This window comes from Notamacropus eugenii, chromosome X (assembly GCF_028372415.1).
Source record: "Notamacropus eugenii isolate mMacEug1 chromosome X, mMacEug1.pri_v2, whole genome shotgun sequence".
NCBI lineage: Eukaryota > Metazoa > Chordata > Mammalia > Diprotodontia > Macropodidae > Notamacropus > Notamacropus eugenii.
In genome coordinates, this window is record NC_092879.1 from 19,369,971 (window position 1) to 19,389,141 (window position 19,171).

At 45.4% G+C, this 19,171-nt stretch overlaps 1 protein-coding gene and 1 long non-coding RNA gene across 5 annotated transcripts in view; one reads left to right on the forward strand and one right to left on the reverse strand.

The window, feature by feature from the left end:
* Window positions 1-17,125, forward strand: part of LOC140515690 (uncharacterized) — a 119,966-nt gene extending 102,841 nt beyond the window's left edge. Inside the window, exon 3 of the long non-coding RNA XR_011971138.1 lies at window positions 16,236-17,125. This is a non-coding gene — a long non-coding RNA (uncharacterized lncRNA). The remainder of the gene's footprint in view (window positions 1-16,235) is intronic.
* The window catches only part of LOC140515689 (CCR4-NOT transcription complex subunit 7-like), a 45,234-nt gene that overhangs the window by 12,692 nt on the left and 13,371 nt on the right, over window positions 1-19,171 (reverse strand). The window lies entirely within an intron of this gene.

Genomic DNA, 19,171 nt, shown 5'->3' on the forward strand with positions numbered 1-19,171 from the left:
TGGTATACAGTGTAAGATGTTGGCCTATGCCTAGTTTCTGCCATACTATTTTCCAGTTTTCCCAGCAGGTTTTGTTAAATAGTGAATTCTTCTTCCAGAAACTGGAGTCTTTGGATTTATCAAACAGTAGATCACTATAATCAGACTGTTGTTTCTTACATTCCTACCCCATTCCATTGATCTACCACTCTATTTCTTAACCAGTACCAAGTAGTTTTGAGGACTGCTGCTTTATAATACAGTTTTAAATCTGGTACACCTAAGTCATAAGGGTCTTTTCCTAATCCTTGTCTTTCTCAACCTCTCTGTAGCCTTTGATACCGTTGATCACTCTCTTTTCCTGGATATTACTTCCCCTTTTGATTTTTGTGAGACTACTCTCTCTTGGTTCTTCTTCTATCTGTCAGCCTGAGTCATTTCAGTTGTGCCCAACTCTTCATGACTTCAATTTGGGGTTTTCTTCACAAAGATACTGGGGTGATTTGTCATTTCCTTCCCCAAACATACATATGTACATACACACACATCTAGCCCTAATCTCTTTCACAAACTTCAGCCCCATATCACCAAATGCCTTTTGAACATCTCAAACTGGATGTCTTGTAGGCATCTCAACCTCAACATAGACAAAATAGGACTCATCATTTAAAGACGGTTGGTGACCTGATGGATAAAACATTGAGTCTGGAATCAGGAAGATCTGAATTCCAGTCTGACTTCAGATACTTACTAGTTATATGATCTTGGACAAGTCACCTAACTACTGATTGCCTCAGTTTCCACAACTGTAAAATAGGAAAAATGATAGTATCTACTTAGACAGGATGCTGTGAGCATCAAATGAGATAATATTTGTAAAAGTGATTAGCCCAGTGTCTGGCATACAGTAGGTGCTATATAAATGCTTATTCTCTTCCCTCTCCTTTCTTTCAAATTTCCCTATTCATCTCAAGGGTACTTTCAGTGAGTCACTCAGCTTTACAACTTTGGTGTTGTCCTTGATTCGTTACCCAAATTCATTCCATATATCCAATCTGTTGCCAAGTCTTATTGTTTATACTTTCACAACAATTCTCCAAATGTTCATTTCAACTCACACAGGGAAGGGAGCCAGAAGGGAGCAAAAAATAATAAATAATGCTTGTTAATTGAAAAAATACAATTAAGCAAGTTATATTTTTAAAAGAATATAGTTTACCTCAAGAAAAATACGCAACTAGGGAGAAGTTATGAGATTGAGGGAAAATATAATGATGTCTACTAGGTAACCAATGCTGGAATTCTCTTAAATAGTTGGTGGTCTCATAGGAGGACTAGGATTTGGCTAGTCATCTCCTTGGGGGTCTCATACTTTATGGATGGTCAGGTTAAGCATCTTGTACCCAAGTGGTGATCTTGATAGGGTCCTAGTATTCAAGTGGGGATCCCAGTGGGTCCTGGGATCAAGTGGATGGTTTGGCTGGGACTCCAGAATCTTATTAGTGATTTCATGGAGTTCCTGGAACCCTTAATTGTAGGTCTTTCTGTGAGCTCTATTTATGTCAGACATGAACCCTAACAAGGTAGGAATTCTACAACCCTTGAGAATATGAGAGAGAACAAGAGGTACTGATTGGGTTTGTCCTTCCAAGTTCAGATTCTTTAATCATCTCTAAAGTAACTACTGTAGAATCTTCCAAGACCACCACCCAAATACCATACTCCCAGGAAGATCATCAATCACATGTCAGGGACCTTCTGAGATCTCCACTTGGGGGCCACTTTAGGGGATCAGTTGGGGTGATCCATTAGGATCACTAACTGGCTGGAGAATGAGAAAAACAGGAAGGAAGTGGAAGAGAGAAACAAACGTAACTGTAGGAGACAATGAGTGGGACCAGCCTCTCCTGAAAGTGCTCCTGGAAAAGAGATGGGACAAATCCCCTTAGACTCTGGCCTTAAGGTCTTACCCCTGCCCCTGAAGAGGAAGCTGACTGTGATGTCTGACCCCAGAAGCCTTCTTAAAGAAAGAGCCCCAGACTATTCATTAGGACCTGGGATTGTAACTTGTGGCTGTGACTCCCCAAGAAGTTCCTTCCTGTCTTTGTGCCTTCATCTTAAAAATGGCCCATTTGACCTCGATTTTCTCTGACACCCCTTCCAGCTCTACATTTCTGTTCCAAGGTCCCTTCAAGATCTAACATTCCGTGTCCTCTGTGCTCACTGCCTCGCCAGCTGTGACTCTGCTCCAAGGGCTTTCCCATCTCTAATAGTGTAGAGTTTAAGAGTCTTCTCATCTCTGACATTCCATGTTCTAGTAACATTCCCAACTCCAACATTTTCAGTTTTTAAACCCCTCTTAGCTCTGTTCTATGGTTAGAAAAAAATGTTTAACTTATTGAAGTTTGCCTTTGCTATAATCCAACATTTTCCTTGTCACTCCCCTCCCTACTTCAAACCCTTGTGATGGCCCCAGGCAGCCTAGAGTCCCCCTGTCTTGAAGCCAGAATGTGGACTTCTCTGTTTCTCCAAAGTCCCCTATATTCTTAGGACTCTGAGAAACTCATTCACCCTAATTCTTTGAGAATGCTACAGGCATCATTGTGCCATTTGAATAGAGGGCAATGCTTCCATGTAAAAGGGGACTATTATAATGATTAGAGTGCCGGATTTGAATTCAAGAAGATGACACACATGGGTGATAGTTGTGTGACCCTGAGGAAGTGAGTTAACCACTCTGGGCCTCAGATTCCTCACTGGCAAAATGAGAAATAGGATTCACTGGTATCTAAGGTCCCTTTCAGCTCTAAAATCTACTATCCTTTCCTCCTCTAACTGTGTAAGTGCACCCTCCTCCCACAACCCCCAACACACAGAGGTGAATGGAAATGATATCATTTTTGTTGGGAAGGGAAGAAGAATTCTAGGTCCCTCCATTTATCAATGTAAAAACATTGCAATCCAAATCTAGCTTGGTTTCAGAGTCCCCCACTCTGTCTGGGGGCATGAACAATCATTATTTCCATGCTGGTTTATGCTAAAGTTTATACTAAGAGAGGATTGTGTGAAGGAGCCTGCCCAGCAAGCCTGTCCACACAGCTGGTTCTGTGTGAACCAGGGCTGGGCAGGGAGCATAAAGTCCAAGTGAGAGTCTCTGGGAAGAGAAAATCACCCTGGATCATTGAGAGAAGCAGCGGGAGCAGCCTTGGGGAAAGGCTTGAGATCTGCAGAGGAGGAGGGGCTGGGCAAGTTAATCCCTGTGAATGGCAGCCCAGGCTGGTGGGCCCTTTGGGGAGAGGGAGGGGCTGGGAAGGCAATGAGGAGCTTCAGCTGCCAGGCTGAAGTCCTAGAGTCATGGAATCCTCCAATCACAGACCCCCAGAGTTGGCGGGCATTGCAGAGGCCTCATTCCCGCCCAGGCCTGTCCAATCCCCTGGACAGCATTCAGGACTCATGGGCATTCAGCCAGTGCTGGAGAACTCAGTCCTTTCCTCCTAAAACATCCTCTTCCACATTGGAGCAGCTCCCTCATGGAGGGAGAGCAGTGATTTCAACCTGATCCCCCTCCCTGCTCCCAACTACAGAGTCCTCAGAGCCTCTCAGTCCTCCCTCCCCTCTTTGCACCAGAGAGGGCTACAAGTGGCATCTCTGGGTATCTGGGCAGCCTGTCCCCAGAAATTCACCCGAGGGTCCAGGTATGTCAGAGGTGGGTCTGGAAGCCCAGAGAGGTCCAGTGAATTGTCATGGTGACCCAGGTTACTAGAAACTTAGAAAGTCAGAGCCAGGATCCCAAACCAAGCCCTGTGACTCAAACCCTGTGTTCTGTCCATTGCATGGCAGCTGTCTGTCCCTTCAGGGAATAGGGGAAGATTATTTATAGGCTTAAATAATGTCCAGAAGTAAAGAATCTATCTACATGGGAAACCTTGGTCAGGAACTGCACTGGGGAGGGGGAGGGGGGATGCTGGAGGGAAGGGCCTCCTTTCCTTTAGATCAGATCTAACCATAGTCCCCTGCAAGACCAAGGCTCAGAGGTTAGTCAGGCCAGGCTGCAGGCAGTGTTACAGGGGGGTTAGCAGGGCTGGTCCCAGGTAGCCTGGCAGCTGAATCCTGACTTAATGAGTGAGGCAGTGACCTCCAGAGAGCCCTTAGGGGAGAGTAAGGAAGGAGAATTGGAAGTTCATAGATTTAAAATGGAGGAGGCCCTTGTAGAGAAGAAGGAACTTGTCAAGGGGGTTCTCTGCAAAGAATGAGATCATCCCATCCATGAAGTTACAAAAGTGTTAGTGTATCCTTGGAGAAGGAAAATGATCTTTGTTTTGGTTATAATGAGAATATGCAGTAGAATTTCTTGCATTTCTCACTGAATAAGTGGCATGGGAAAGTTTACTGAAAAGTCAAGGGGTATGGGGCCTGAAAAGGTAGGGAATCCCTGCTCTGAGCCAACCACCTTATGTACTGCATAGAGGAGGAGGGGCATGGAGCCTAGTCCTGACTCCAAACACTTCCTGCTCCACTCAGCCCAGGCCAGATTCCTATGTCCTTCTCACTTTCTACAGTCAAGCACAACCTGGTAGGCTCCTGACTTTGGCCCTCTGTTCTCCTAGCACACACAGTCAGGCTGTGCCTCCAGCAGGACAGAGCAAAGGGAAGCCACACAATATTGTTGCATGAACTCTGCTTGGGTTAATTGATAAGCCACTGTCACTAGGACAGAGACAGAGACTTTTTTTTATTCACTCACAATGAGACACACTCCACCAGAGCTCATGGAAATGTGTGTCTCTTTGCAATTTAGCTAGAAAGATATATGTGTGACAGAGAGACATACACATGTATCATTCATTATGTGGGGCAGAGGAAAAAGACGACTGTTTGTTACAGAGCAGCTGGATATAGATCACTAGTTCCAATAGAGAAGAATGTATCCTTGTAAACACAACTCTTCACACTAGATCAAAGGGAAGCGGGTATCACTTGGAGGACAAGACAAAGAAGAGAAGCAGATGTCCTTGGGCTGTTCGAGTCCTTTGTAACAATTAAGTCTTTTGTTGAAATAAGGGGAGGAAAGAAGACACTGAAGGAAACCAACTGTGCTAAATTGATGCTGCAGTTGATGCTAAGCATAGCAAAATGGCAAATACAGAACAAAATGGAATTAGTTATGTCAACTCTTAACAAACTCTTAACTCTTAAAAATAGACTTTTAATAATTTCTCCTGGGGGTAAAAGCAGATGGCAATCCCCAGAAAGGTTCCCCAGAGAGGACCCTGTCTGGGAATCTCCTCCCTTCTCTCTCAGTGCCATGGCCCTTGGTCGCCTTAACCTGTACTGACACCCACTCAGGTGCCTTTGGGTGACTGGTCAGGGTGTGCTGCTCAGGTGCTTAGGCTCATTCTTGGGTGCCCAGGTGCCTGCCTGGTCCTGACCCTCTAGCCCTGTGTCCCTGAAGGAGAGAGGGGGAGCCTGCTCCATGGTTTTGCTCATTCCCTTTTATTTGGGGATAAGAAAAACCAAGAGGAAAGCCAGGCCCAGGCAATCAGGGCAGCTTCTGGTATGGTTCCTGCTGGCCATCTCCTTGTGCTATGCCAACCTTAACAAACACATGCTGGGGAAGTCAGGTCACCTGGGGCCTCTGGGAGGTTGGGATGGCTGAGGCAGGAGGAGGCTGGTCTAAGCCTATCACTGAGTGACCTGACAGGTCAGTCCTCAGGTGGGGGACAGAGCCAGGAGGTATCCATCAAAGGACCTGTGGAAGCTTGGTGATCCAGGCTGGGGCCCCCAATGATTCATATTCCTGGTTTTCCCTGATCTTCTACTTCCTCAGAAGATGGTGACTTGAATCCCTAAATTCCATCTCTGTCCATTGGTCTTCTCACTGCTTGAGGGGTTGGGGGGGCATTTTGTATCTCAGAACTTGCCCCTTGGCCTGCCTTTTCACCTGAGAGGGGTTCCTCTCCCATCTCAAAGTTGGGGAAACACAACAGGGGGTCCTTGTCCTTGGGGGCAGCAGGTGAGCTGGAGAGGACCCCCTGCCGAGAAGCTCGGGAGTGTTTCCTCCATACTAGCGGACTGCCCCCTTCCTAGCACTTTCCTTCCCCCAGGCTGGTGGTCAGTTGGGTACCCCCGTGGCACTGACCCGTTGAGCTCATCATGGACCCAGTACATGTCACCTGATTTCTCCCCCATAAGTCCTTCCTCAAGCCCCATCGGCAGGGAGTTTGGGAGCCAAGACCTAGCCTCAGCAACACCCACCCCAGTTCTGTCTCTGCCCAAGACATTGCCTCTTGTGAGGAGGTCATGACAGTGACCCTGGGGGCTGCTGGTGCCTCTGACCAGGGCAGTAGAGGGCTCTCTGAGCAGTGAAGACACAGCTGCTGCAGGGGACAGGGGGCTGGGCTTGGAGATGGAGAAAGCCCTAGGGTCCCATCTGACTCCTGAGCCCTTCGAGCTCTGGGGTCCTGGGTAAGGAGGACCTGCCCCACCTTTCTCAGCCTCAGTTTCTTGCTCTGTCCAAGGAGGGGGTTGGGCATGAGCTTTGGGGCCCCTGCTAACTGTGCCTCCCTGGATGACTTTGTGAGGTCACTTGGCCAGAGGCAGTGCCTTGTGGTGGCAGAAGCTTTGGACCAGGAGGGACAGGACCCCACCCCACCCATCCCAGCTGGGCCCATAGGCAGGTCTCTTCCCCTTTCTGGGTTGCCTCAGTTTCCACCTCTGCATCTGAACTCCTGTACCCTGGACTACCCCACAAGGAGGTGCTGACCTCCCTGTCACTGGAAGGAGGCAAGGAATGATCGAGGCCTAGTCCTTGGCTTCCCTGGGCCAGGGTGATGACTTGGGGGAGAAGAGGGAGGGGAAGGGGCTGTGGATGTGAGCGGTTACTTTAGCTATGCTGACCTCTCCTTATTGGCTTGCCTCTTCCAGGGGACCCCCACCTCTGGGATTCACCTCCTTACTCAAGGCCCAGGCTCCCCATAGATCCCTCATGGGAGCATCACGTGATACCCATGCCCTGATCTTCTGCCCTAAGTGGGACTGGATATGCCCTCAGGCCCTCACAAGTGGTTGCAGGCTCTAGGGGGTCTCTTTTGATTAGACTCCCTGGGCCTGGCCCTTAGGTGAGGGAAGCGGGGGATCTGCCACAGAAGCAGAAAGGTAGGGGGAGGCAATGGGGAGCTACAGCAGGCTAATTAAGGAGGGTTGAACAGGCAAACAGCAGGACCCTTTCCTTTGTGCCACTGAAAGTACCCAAGGGAAGGAAGGGCCTGAGAGCCTGGCATGGGCTACATGTCAAGAATTCTGAGAACTTGATCCCCTTACACTGGGACAGACCCTCTAGACTGGGCCATCTTCCTGGCCTGTTTTTGATGGCCCAGGTGGCCCAAGATTGGGTTCTGAGAGCTGCTTCCTTGGGGCCTGGAGATCTGGAGATCCTGGGAAAGGGGGAGTACCAGGCCCAGGGCCCAACAAGGCCCTCCCTGGGGCCCAGGAGAAACTTGAGGAGCTGAAAAGGGAGACACCCTGGACCAAACTTCTGGTCATGCCAGGGACGGCAGGAAAATGCTGGGGAGGGGACCTCTCTTTTAACTGATTTCCTGGGATCAGACCCCTCCCACAAACAGCCTGGGAACAGAAGGTAAGGACACTTTACCATTCACCCTGCCCTGCTGGAGGGAGAGAGGCCTCTCTGGTTCTAAAACATCAGTCATTTGGCCAGGATGGGCCTGGAGGGGTTTTTCTGAACTCTTTTACTAAGAGAAGACCTTTGACTCAAATTTATGTGAGAACTTAATTTTGTCTCTCCTGTTCCAGGCATTGAGAAGCCCCTGTCAGAAAAGGGGCATGTGGAATTCTTTAACTAGATGAGAGGAGCAGGCTTTTGAGTATGTAATGCACCTCCCAAAAAACACTCAGAAAGTGGTTTTGTTGTCTGGATGTTAAGTTGTGACCCCATGTATCAGAGCACACCAGGCCCTTGTGTCCTCTATCTCTCCAAGTCTGTCCAAGTTCATGTTCACTGTTTCCATGACGCTCTCCATCTGCCTCATCCTCTGTTGTCTCCTTTTCCTTTTGCCTTCAATCTTTTCCAACATCAGGGTCTTTTCCAATGGGTTCCATCCTATCATGTGGCCAGAGTATTTCAGTTTCAGTATTTGACCCTCCAGTGAATAGCCTGTAATTCTCCCTCCCCAAGAAAGAGAAGGCAGCTTTTGAGGATTCAACCTTCCTTCAACAAAACCTGCCTATTCTTCTTTAAGCAGAGCAGCCATACCCTTTCCCCACAAAAGGACCTAGGAATCTTTCTCTTAACTCTTATACTTAAAGAGTAAACCCCAGCTTTGTTATGGTCTACCCTGACCCAGCCTGGTACTCCCCTCCATACAGTCACCCTGATTTAGCCTTGGCCTTTATGCTCAGATTTTAATTGAAAGGCAATTTAAAGACTATTGTATTTTAAAAGTAGGAAAGTCACATAATGAAGAAAAGCAAGATTTGCCCTTTTTCCACAGTATACCCCACTGATGACAGACATCTTCCATCATAAAACAGTATGTTATCTGCCTGGCTTAGTCAAGGGTTCAACCATCAAATATTTGGTGGGGGGGATACCTGCTTTGGGCAGTAAAATGTGCCCTGACTTTAGTGTGTGTCTTCTTAGAATTCTCTGTAGTCCCTTAGGGTCTTTTGCTCCCTAATCTTCTCCTTCCATAGAATGAAAGATAGAGATTTCCTTCTGAAATCTTCAGCCAGCTGGTCTCCAGTGCCAGTTCTGCCTCAGTGGGCCAATGTGGCTCCCTGTCAGCAATCTGACCAGTAAAGTTCCCTCCTCTGAGGGATTTGGTTAAGGAACGTCTCACTTTGGGGAGAGTTTTCTCTCTTGGGTCCCTTTGGAGTCAGCAAAGGGAAGCTGAAGATGGCAGCATCACTGCTTTAAGCCATTATGGCAGCAGCACCTGGGGAAGACATCATTTATAGGATACGTGCCAAGTCCCCTTCTTCAGAGGTGGGGAGTTAGTGTGGGTGGCATGCTGCCCTGTGGTGGGGACAGCAAGATCTTTGTCAGGCTTGAATAGAGAGAAAGAGAGCCCAGATGTGAGGAGAGGGGCACAGCCAGGAAGAGGAAGGCAAACAGGCCAACAGACAAAGGCATGCCAGCTCTGACCTGCCCAGGGCCTGATTGTATTTGCTAGGAGGGAAGAAAACTTCTCTTTCCCTAGGCTACCCAAAGTGAGGGGATTTTCATGCAAACATGTAAAAGAGGTCTCCATCCCCGAGTGGAAAAGAGTACCTATACAAGAATAAGCACAAACGACAAAATACAAATAGAGAATAACAAAAATCAGAAGGAGATAGAAGGACAGAAGATAGCCAGTAGTCCAAGAAAATGGACAGATTGAGAATAAATGAAGAGAAATTACTTTAGCCAGAAGCTTGTCCAAATAGACAGAAAATCAAGTGGCATTTCCAACAACGTGTCAGCTCCCTCCCAGGATCTAGCCCTACAATCCTCTGATCCAGGTTCCCATAACAGTACCAAGAATCCCTGATAGTGGATTGCTCAGTCCATTGGGCAACAGGTAGAGATAGAGCAAGATTAGAGACAATCCAGCTAGCCAATTCCTCAACATGACCATGAGTTTATTTAAGAGAGCCCAACATAAAACTACCATGAGGTCAGTCACAACCATATACCCCTACCCCAGGTACACACACACACACACACACACACACACACACACACACACACACACACAACTTTCTCTTAAATTGGAGACATGGGAGACAGGAGTTTTGATACTCTCTTTGGCTTGGAGCAGGGCGAGAGCTCTGCTATAGTCTAGACCCTGTCTAAGTCAGTCTCCATTCTTCATAAACTCATGTAAAACAGACCAGTGTGTTCCCTCAGTTTGAAACTTGACTCTGACCTTGGGATGTCCCCATTGCCCTTATCCTTTATTCTAGTCCAACTAGCCTTGGGTGCTCCATCACTACCCACTGGTAGCACCCTGCTTTGCTTCTTAGAGTCACATGTCCCTGTGAGTGTTCTAACCAATAAATGAATGCAGTTGGAAAGTGAAATTATTGACAGGGGAGGAGAGGTGATCCTTAGCTTCTCCCCCACTCCCCAAACTCTTGAGGGTGACACTAGGAGACTGAGCCTGGTGGTCAGAGCTGCTCCAGATGCTTACCAAGAAGCTCCTTTTCCTGGCTGGAGAGAGGATATTCCCAAGTCATCTGCTGAGGAGACTCAGAGGTGTCTCATTTTAGACAGTTTAGTGCAGTTTGGACAGCTTAGCCTAACTAGAAACATGATCAGAATTGGAGATCTCTCCCTCCCCTTCCTGTATTGTCTCACAATGTGCCCCTCACCCTCTTCAGTTCAGAGCTGGGGGGAAGGGCTTCAGGATACCTAGTAAGATGCTAAAGTGGAGAAGCCAGTTTGGCCAGCAGGCATCGCCTTTGGCTATGTATTCCCATCTCAAGCTAAGTGATGAGCGGAATGCAAGGGGCTGTTTCCTCCATGGTACTACCTCAGGCCTTTCTCCCTCTACCAGCTAAGTCCCAGCAACCTAGAGACACCTCCAGTGCTGTCATCCACTTCAAGAACTGGATCAAACCCATATGAGAGAAAAATAAAACTCACAGGAATAAAGTCCTCCCAGGTCTGGGCTCATCGTACATTTGTATCATCAGGTCTATCTAGCAGGACACTGGCTTTGGAAGAACAAAACTTTCAAGTGCAGCATGAGAGCCCAGGAACAGCAAGGCCTGGACAAACTGGCTCCTTTCTGTCTGTTGTATGGGTTTGGCCCAAGAAGATTGTCTCCCATCCATTCCCCTACCCATTCTCCTTTTTCTTCCTCTCCCCTTAAAACTTTGATAAAATAGAAAGGTTCTCCTTTCATGGGGTGTTGCTGTAAAGGGGAATTTCCTCATCCCAGCTCGGGAAGGAGATAAAGGCAGTGGCCCAGAAACCAAGGCAAATATAAACCCAATAAGATTATAGCATGGCTGGGTCAGCACTCACATAGTTGAGAGCGCTAGGATGAATCCAAATGTATAGTCTTGCATTTTGATTAAAAAATCAATCTCGCAAATGAAAGATGAAAGAAACAAGCTAGTCTGAACAAGGGAATTTTGGTGGACAGTGAGCTTAGTAAGATGTGTGATATGACAGCCCAAGAAGCTGGGGTGTGAAGTCTTGGTCTTCCTTGAAAGGCAGACCTATCAGGAATATGGCTGAGAATGTCATCCAATCCTCTGCCTGGATGCTGCTGGTCCAACGCTAGTGGGCTCTGCCTTCACCTCTGGGACTTGCCTGTTCCTTGTGCTTTCACTGCTGCATCAAGCTAGTAGGACCTACCTGTCTGCAGCTTCCTCTCTCCTGAGTCCTTCCAGGGTGTCCTTCATCTACTACACCTCCAGGCCTCTGTAGGCCTGTCTTTGCGCCAGGTCCTTCTCCAGTGCTATGGAGGCTATTCCCATACCAGACACACCTCAAATGTCCAGTTCCTACCTCCTGTTCAGACTCCTTCAGGAAACCTGTTGTGAAGTGGGCCTTCCATGCCTCTCAGCATTCAGCACCACCACCTGCCACAAGGTTGGACATTGAGGGAATCAGCTTCCTCCCTCAGTGGACTTCCTTCCAAGCACTGATAATCTGTGTGAAGTTTTCCCTCAATGGTTACATACTCACACCTCAATGTAGTCTCCCCATCCAGGTGATTCTGAACTCCCAGACAGCATTATACAAACCCTATTCTCCACCCCCCACTACCTGCTCCCTTACTCTCAACCTCCCCACTCAACATCACTCTCCAGATCCACCCACCCCTTCGAAGGAGCTCTTTAGAATGCCAGCTCCATATGTAGGAGATTGGCTTTCATCTTTAACCTTTTGCTTTCTCATTCCTTCTGTCATCGTGCACTGACTGGTACCTGGCTCACCTCTGATGACATAACAGCCCTTTCTACCATTGGCTCCACTTTCTTTTTTTTAATTTTATTTTTCATTTTTAACACAGTTTATAACATATAAAGCAATTCAGACTTTTGGTCAGGTGATACTTCTTTTTAAAGCATTTACAATATGGACCACAAAAGAATTCTTTTTTTTAAACATTAACCAACTGAGACACAAACAATATTTAAGTTGCTAACTTCACAAGCTCTTGACCTAATTTGTCTCCACAGTATTACTAAGAATTAAAAGACCCTAACTTATTGTTGTTGGTCTAAAGTTCTATGCTTAATAGCTTAATTTTAGACTTAACCTGGGATGTTCCCCTACCAATAATCTATAACTTAATAGAACTGGTATTAAACTTACAAACCTTTTGACTATAGGAAATTGCCACCAAGGGTAGGGACATTGCAGGGATACAATATTTCCCCAACTTCATGTCAATTCCAGGCAGGATCAGATTGTCCACTTGCATTCAGTCAGGCTTAAAGTCTGCTAGGTGTCAGTGGGGAAATTAAGTCAGGAGAATCCTACCTCAGCCCAGGCTGAACAGCCTTTCTCCCACTCTTCCCATGAGATCACCTTTTGCAGTTCATACCAGCATCTCACCAGTTTACTGGCATCATGGATTGGAGGCTCAGATCGCCTTTCTTGTTACCCATACCTAGAATTAAACTCAGAAGAACAGTCACTTAATAGTCCCATAGCATCTAAAAATGGCAAGTTCCAATAACCAGGTTTCAAATATGATTATAATTTCACTTTGGCTAAGGAACATCTTTTGAGGCAAGTCTTAAGTGGCTTACATGCTTTCTATACATGTTCTAGTTCCTGATTAAATACCAATCATAAAATCAAATTCACCATTAAAACCTTAACTTTTTCCATCAGTGCCAAATTTTATCCGAGGTTACCTTTCTCTAGGAAATTTAGACTGAAATTCTTTTCCCCAAACTAAAGATGTCTTTGATTTATTCTCAGTAATTAATTTAGTCAATTGTTTTAATACTAATTGCTTTTACCTCACTTTGTAACATGTCCAATTTTTCTCCCCATCACTCCCCTCCCCCCCCTTCCTAATACCTTGCATTCTATTACTCCTTCCCTCAGTGTACCCTCCCTTCTATCACACCCCACACTGCCCTTTTCCCCATCTTGTCTCTTTTCTTGTAGGGCAATATAAATTTCTGTAGTTCTAGTTTCCCGATTATATGCAATAAAAATTCTCAACATTCGTTGCTAATACTTTGAATTCCAACTTCTCTCCCTCCCCTCCTCCCTCCCCAGCCCCACTGAGAAGGGAAGCAATTCAACACAGAATAAATATGTGTTCTTTTGCAAAAGACTTCCATAACAATCATGTTGTGTAATACTAATTATATTGCCCTCTGTCCTACTCTATCCCCTCTTATTTTTTTCCCCCACAATTGGTCTTGTCCCTTCTCAAAATTGTTTTTTTCTAGTGACTCCCTTCTCCCATTTGCCCTCCCTTCTAACATTCCCCTGACCCCACTTGTCACCTCCTCCCCTACTTTCCTGTGGTGTGATATAAATTTTCATATCAAATTTAGTGAGCATGTTATTCCCTCCTTCAGCCACATGTGGAGAGAGTAGCTTCATTTTTCCCCTCTCCCCTTCTCCCTTATCTCCTCCATTGAATAAGATTTTCCTTGTCTCTTTTATGAGTTATAGTGTGCCCCTTTCTATTTCGTCCTTTCTCTTCCTGGTATTTTCCTCCTTCACACCTTAATTTCTATTTGGTTTTATTTTTGTGTGTGTGGATATCATCTCTTCTGATGTAACACACCCTGTACTCTCTATCTATATATGTGTATGTGTGGGTGTATGTACAACCTCTCTATCTACCCAAATACTGAGAAAAGATTCAAGAGTTAAAAATATTTTCTTTCCATGTGGTAATGTAAACAGTTCAGCTTTAGAGAGTATTTTATGATTTTTCTTTCCTGTTTACCTTTTCATGCTTCTCTTGAAGCATGTCTTGGGAAATCAAATTTTTCTATACAGATCTGGTCTTTTCCTCAATATGAATGATTGAAAGTCCTCTATATCATTGAATGACCATTTATTCAATGGAGTATTATACTCAGATTTGCTGGATAGATTTCAATCTCAGTTCCTTTGACCTCTGAAATATCCCATTCCAAGCCCTTCGATCCCTTAATGTTGAAGCTGCCAGATCCTGTGTTACCCTAATTATATTTCCACAGTACTCAAACTGTTTCTTTCTAGCTGCTTGCAGTATTTTCTCCTTCATCTGGGAACTCTGAAATTTGGCCATAATATTCCTAGGAGTTTCTCTGTTCAGGTCTCTTTCAGGAGGTGATTGGTGAATTCTTTCAAAATTTATTTTGCCCTCTGATTCTATAACATCAGGGCAGTTTTCCTTGATAATTTCATGGAAGATAATGTCCAGGCTCTTTTTTTGATCATGGTTTTCAGGTAGTCCCATAATTTTTAAATTGTTTCTCCTGGATCTATTTTCCAGATCAGTTGTTTTTCCAATGAGATGTTTCACATTATCTTCTATTTTTTCAAACTTTTGGTTTTGTTTACTAACTGTTTGGTTTAACTCATAGCCATTCATTTCCCTGAACTCAATTCTCTCTTTCAATGAATTATTTTGTTCAGTGAGCTTTTGAACCTTCTCCTCCATTTGGCTAATTCTGCTTTTTAAAACCTCCTTCTCCTCTTTGGCTTTTTGGACCTCTTTTTGTAATTGAGTTAGCCTCTTTTTAAAGCTGTTATTTTCCTCAGCATTTTTCTGGTTCTCCTTTAGTAAGCTGCTTACTTGTTTTTTTAAGGTTTTCTATTGCCTTGGGCCCAGTTTAAGTTCCCTTTGGAGGCCCTGGAGGCAGAGGCCTTGACTTCCTCTGCAGTATGCCTTGTTCTTCCTCATCTGAAAGGATGGGGTGAGACACCTGTTCCCCAAGAAAGTAACCTTCTATGGTCTTATTTTTTTCCCTTTCGGGGGCATTTTCCCAGGCTGTTACTTGACTTCTGAGTTTCTTCTCCAGAACCACCTCACCTCCAGTTCTGCCAAGCCAGCACTGGGGGCTGAGATTCAGATGAGCTGCTCCAAACCCTCAGGGGCTTTAGATGGGGTCAGGACAGCTATTCAGTGTCAGATTAAGATCAGCTACTCAGGTGGGGGCAGGGCCACCACACAGGGTTCAGTTCCCTCAGGGGGTTTATGATGAGACCTTCAACAATGGATGTGGGCTACAGTCTGCTTTGGGAGCCCCATCTGCTGCTGCCTCTACTGCTGCCTCCTGAGGAGACCTGAGTTATGGGGACACCCTGCTCCCTTCTCAGCCAGCCAAAAAGACCTTTGGCACCTGTGGGTTGAGGGATCTGTGCTGCTGCTGGAGATTGTGTCCCTGAAGCCTGCTTGGATCTGCTCCTTTCAGTGCCACGTGGCCAAGGCAGGGCTGGGCTTTGCTCTGAGTCCAGTACACTACAGACCTTTCCCGTGGGTCTTTCAGGTCTCTCTGGGATAGAAATCTCCTCCACTCCATTGTTCTGTGGCTTCTGCTGCTCTACAATTTGTTAGGGTTCTTCTTTACAGGTATTTTATGGGCTGTGAGGTAAGAGCTAGCATCTGTGCATCTTTCTACTCCACCATCTTGGCTCGCTCCTGGCTGCACTTTTTTTATCCACCCCTCCCACTCCCCATCACTGACTGTTGTGGAGGAATCTGAATACTCATGGCTCCACATTGAATAACCCAGCTCAGCTGCCTTGGATGAAGGAGAGAGACTGGGGTGCTCTGAATAAAGTTCTGAACCCGATGGAAGTGCTGATGTGATCAGGAGCCCCCCCTCCACCCCCAGTGTCCAGGTGCTGGGAGACAGAAGAGGCAAAGAGTCACAGAGAGCCTCCATGGAGGTGGAGAACACTTGGGAGGTGCAAGGGGAGATACCTCCCATAGACCCGAGGGAAGCCTGCTGAGGGAGGCCTAGGGTTGTGAGTCCATGGGCAAAGGTGTGTAAATACACCGAGGACTCCTTTCCAATGAGCTGCTTGTTAGAGGAGAAACTCCCCTGGGATAGTGAGTGTCATCTGTGGGAGGAGCAGGGACGATCTCTGTCCTGTCCTGCCTGCTTGGCATAAGAAGGTTGAAGCCTGAAATAAGGGTTCTGGTCCTGGGGTAGACTGTCTATGCCCCCTCTGGCCTCTAGGCCTGCCTGGCAGTCCCCACTCTAACCTTGTGCAAAGGTGGCTTGGTTGGGATGTATGGTCATTGTCTCATCTTCTCCCTACCATGGTGAAGCTACCTACTGGAAGCAGAGGAGAGGTGAAGAAGGATGCAGAACAGTGGTGGAGAGTGAGCAAGGCCAGCAGAATGATTATTGTCTCTGGGAGCTGAAGAGACCTTCAGGAAGCGTTGTGGAGGTTGGTGACCACGAGCAATGATGGGGGTTGGTGGCTAATGTCACCTGGTAAGAAGTGCAGGAAGCAATTCATCTTCCACTGACACAAGCTGTGGATGGGGGGGAGGGGGCAGTGTTGGGAAGCCACCCCTGGCCCTCACCTCCCAGATCCCTTCCCAGGACAGTTCTGTAAGCCATGGAGACTGTCGGGTTTATGGAGGGTTGGGAAAGAGGGAGGTGAAGGGCAGTAGCTCACTGGTGGCAATTGTTCATTGGTATTAACTGCATTGAGCTGATGCCCAGCAAGGTACCATCCCTCAACCTTTCTGCCAGCGCTCCCATGCCCCGGCCCTGCTGAAGGGAGCCCTGAATCTCTGTTCCATTCTGACCCTTGTGTCTACTAGAAGGGGAAGGCCCTTTTCAATGGTGGTGGTGATGGTGATGGTTGGCCAGTCCCCTCCAGACTCCCAATTCTGCAGGGCAGGTTCCCCGATGTGTTCTAGAGAACCTTGTCATTTGCCCCTGGTACCCTTAGTGGCTCTGGCCTTTCCACCAACCCTTCCTATGTGCATTGTCATCCCCATTTAGAGTGGGAGCTCCATAAGAGCACTGACTATATTTGTAACTGTAACTTTAGCATGATTCTTGACACATAGTAAGCACTTAGCAAATGATCATTTATTTATTTGTTCATTTGTTTGTATATTTATTTGTTCATTCATTCATCCAATTCATTTGTTAATTCATTCATTTGTCCATTCACTTCTAAATAAAACTGCTTGTGTTTTGAGCTTTGTGAGCCTATTTGCTTGTCAGGGAAGTTGATGTTGCTAGTGGGAGTGAAAGTGGATTGTCAAATAGTAAAGTTCCTAGCTGATTAGGGGCAGGGGACAATGGGTCAGAGACAAGAAAGGTCTTTAAAGGTATTTGCACCCTTAATTACAAGAGGGAGCCTTTGACCAAGAGTCACCTTCCTATGACCTCCTTTGGTGACAATGTATACATCAGTGATTCAAGGTTCCAGGGGATGCAGGAACCAAGTCCTCAACTGCATGGAAAATCAAGAGAATGAATTCTTCTAGAGGGCACCAGGTTGTTGCCTAGATAGGCTAGGGACAGTTTGCCCTTAAGTCCTTTCTTAAGGGTATACAGCCTTGACTTGGCCTTCAAAAAAATGGTTCTGGCTATCTCTGAACCACCTTCTTCCTTTAGCCCTGAAGAAGACTGCTGAAGGCAACCATTATTGCTTCACCCCACTAAGAGCCTCTCTGTTAATATCCAGATGCCAATATCTGCCCAAATACCACAGCACTTTCCTTGGATTCCCTAGCCTCTACACTTTTTTTCACCAATTTATAAAACTTATTTTTACATGCATATATAATTCATACTTCCATTACACCTTCAACACCCCATTGAATGAAAGCAAAAAACACTCATCATAAGCATGCATATTCCAGCAAAACAAATTCCCATATTCACCATGCCTAGAAATTTCTCTCCTTCTCTCTGCAGTTAAAGTTCATCATGTCTCTGGCAGGAGGTGAGTGGTCTGTTTCATGTTCAGTCTTCTGAAAATGACTCAGTTTGTGGTTTTTCATTGCATTGACCAGAGTTTTAAAGCCTTTCAAAGGTGTTTTTCTCTATAATGTTGCTACCATTGTATAAACTGTTCTCTTTCCATTCACTTTTGTTTTGCATCAATTCATAGAGGTCTTCCCATTTTCCTCTGAAATTGTCCATATAGTCATTTCTAATGGACAATGATACTCCATTACATTCATCTAATATTTGTTTAACCATTCCTTAATAGAAGAACATCCATTTAGCTTTCAATTCTTTATTATGATGAAATAAGCTGCAATAAATGGAGTTTTTTTGTACACATAGGTCCTTTTCTACTATCCTTGTTCTCCTTAACAGTGACATGGCTGGGTCACAGTTAGTAATTTGGAAGAGAATAATTCTAAATTGCCTTCCAGAATAGCTGGACCAATTTGCACCTCCACCAAAGTGTGCCTGGTCTCCACAGTTCCTCCAGCAGCTCTCATTTCCTTCTTTTGTCATATTTCCCAGTCTGATCAGGATGAGGTCAAACTTCAAAGTTGCTTCAATTTGCATTTCTAATGACTAGTGATTTAGAGCATTTTTAATATAATTATTCATAGTTTTAATTTCTTACTTTAAATACTGACTATTCATATTCTTTAATCATTTATCTATTGGGGAATGGTTCTTGCTGTTATAAATTTGTATCAGTTCCTTATATATCCTGGATACGAGACCATTATTGGTGAAATCTGCTGCAAAAAAAATTTTCCCTAATTGTTTCCTTTCAAATTTTGACTACATTAGATTTGTTTGTGCAAAAATTGTTTAATTTTATATAATCAAAATTGCCTACATTATCTTTGGGCCTTATCATTTTTTAGTTACCAAGTCTTCCCCTATCCATGGATCTAAAAGGTAATTTCTTCCTTGCTTTTCCAATTGGTTTATGATGTGACTTTTTATATCTAGGGCATATATCCATTTGGAGCTTATCTTGGTATATATATGGGTATTATATATATATGTGTGTGTGTGTGTGTGTGTGTGTGTGTGTGTATATATATATATAAGGTATTGGTCCTAACCTAATTTTTGCCAGACTGCTATCCAATTGTCCCAACAGTTTTTGTCAAGTAGTGAATCCTTCCTCCACTAACCGGGGTCTTTAGGTTTATCAAACACTGTGTGACTGTTTTCTTCTATATGTTGTATATCCAATGGGTTCTACTGATTGATCTCTATTATTTAACCTATATCAAATCATTTTAATGATTATTGTTTTGTA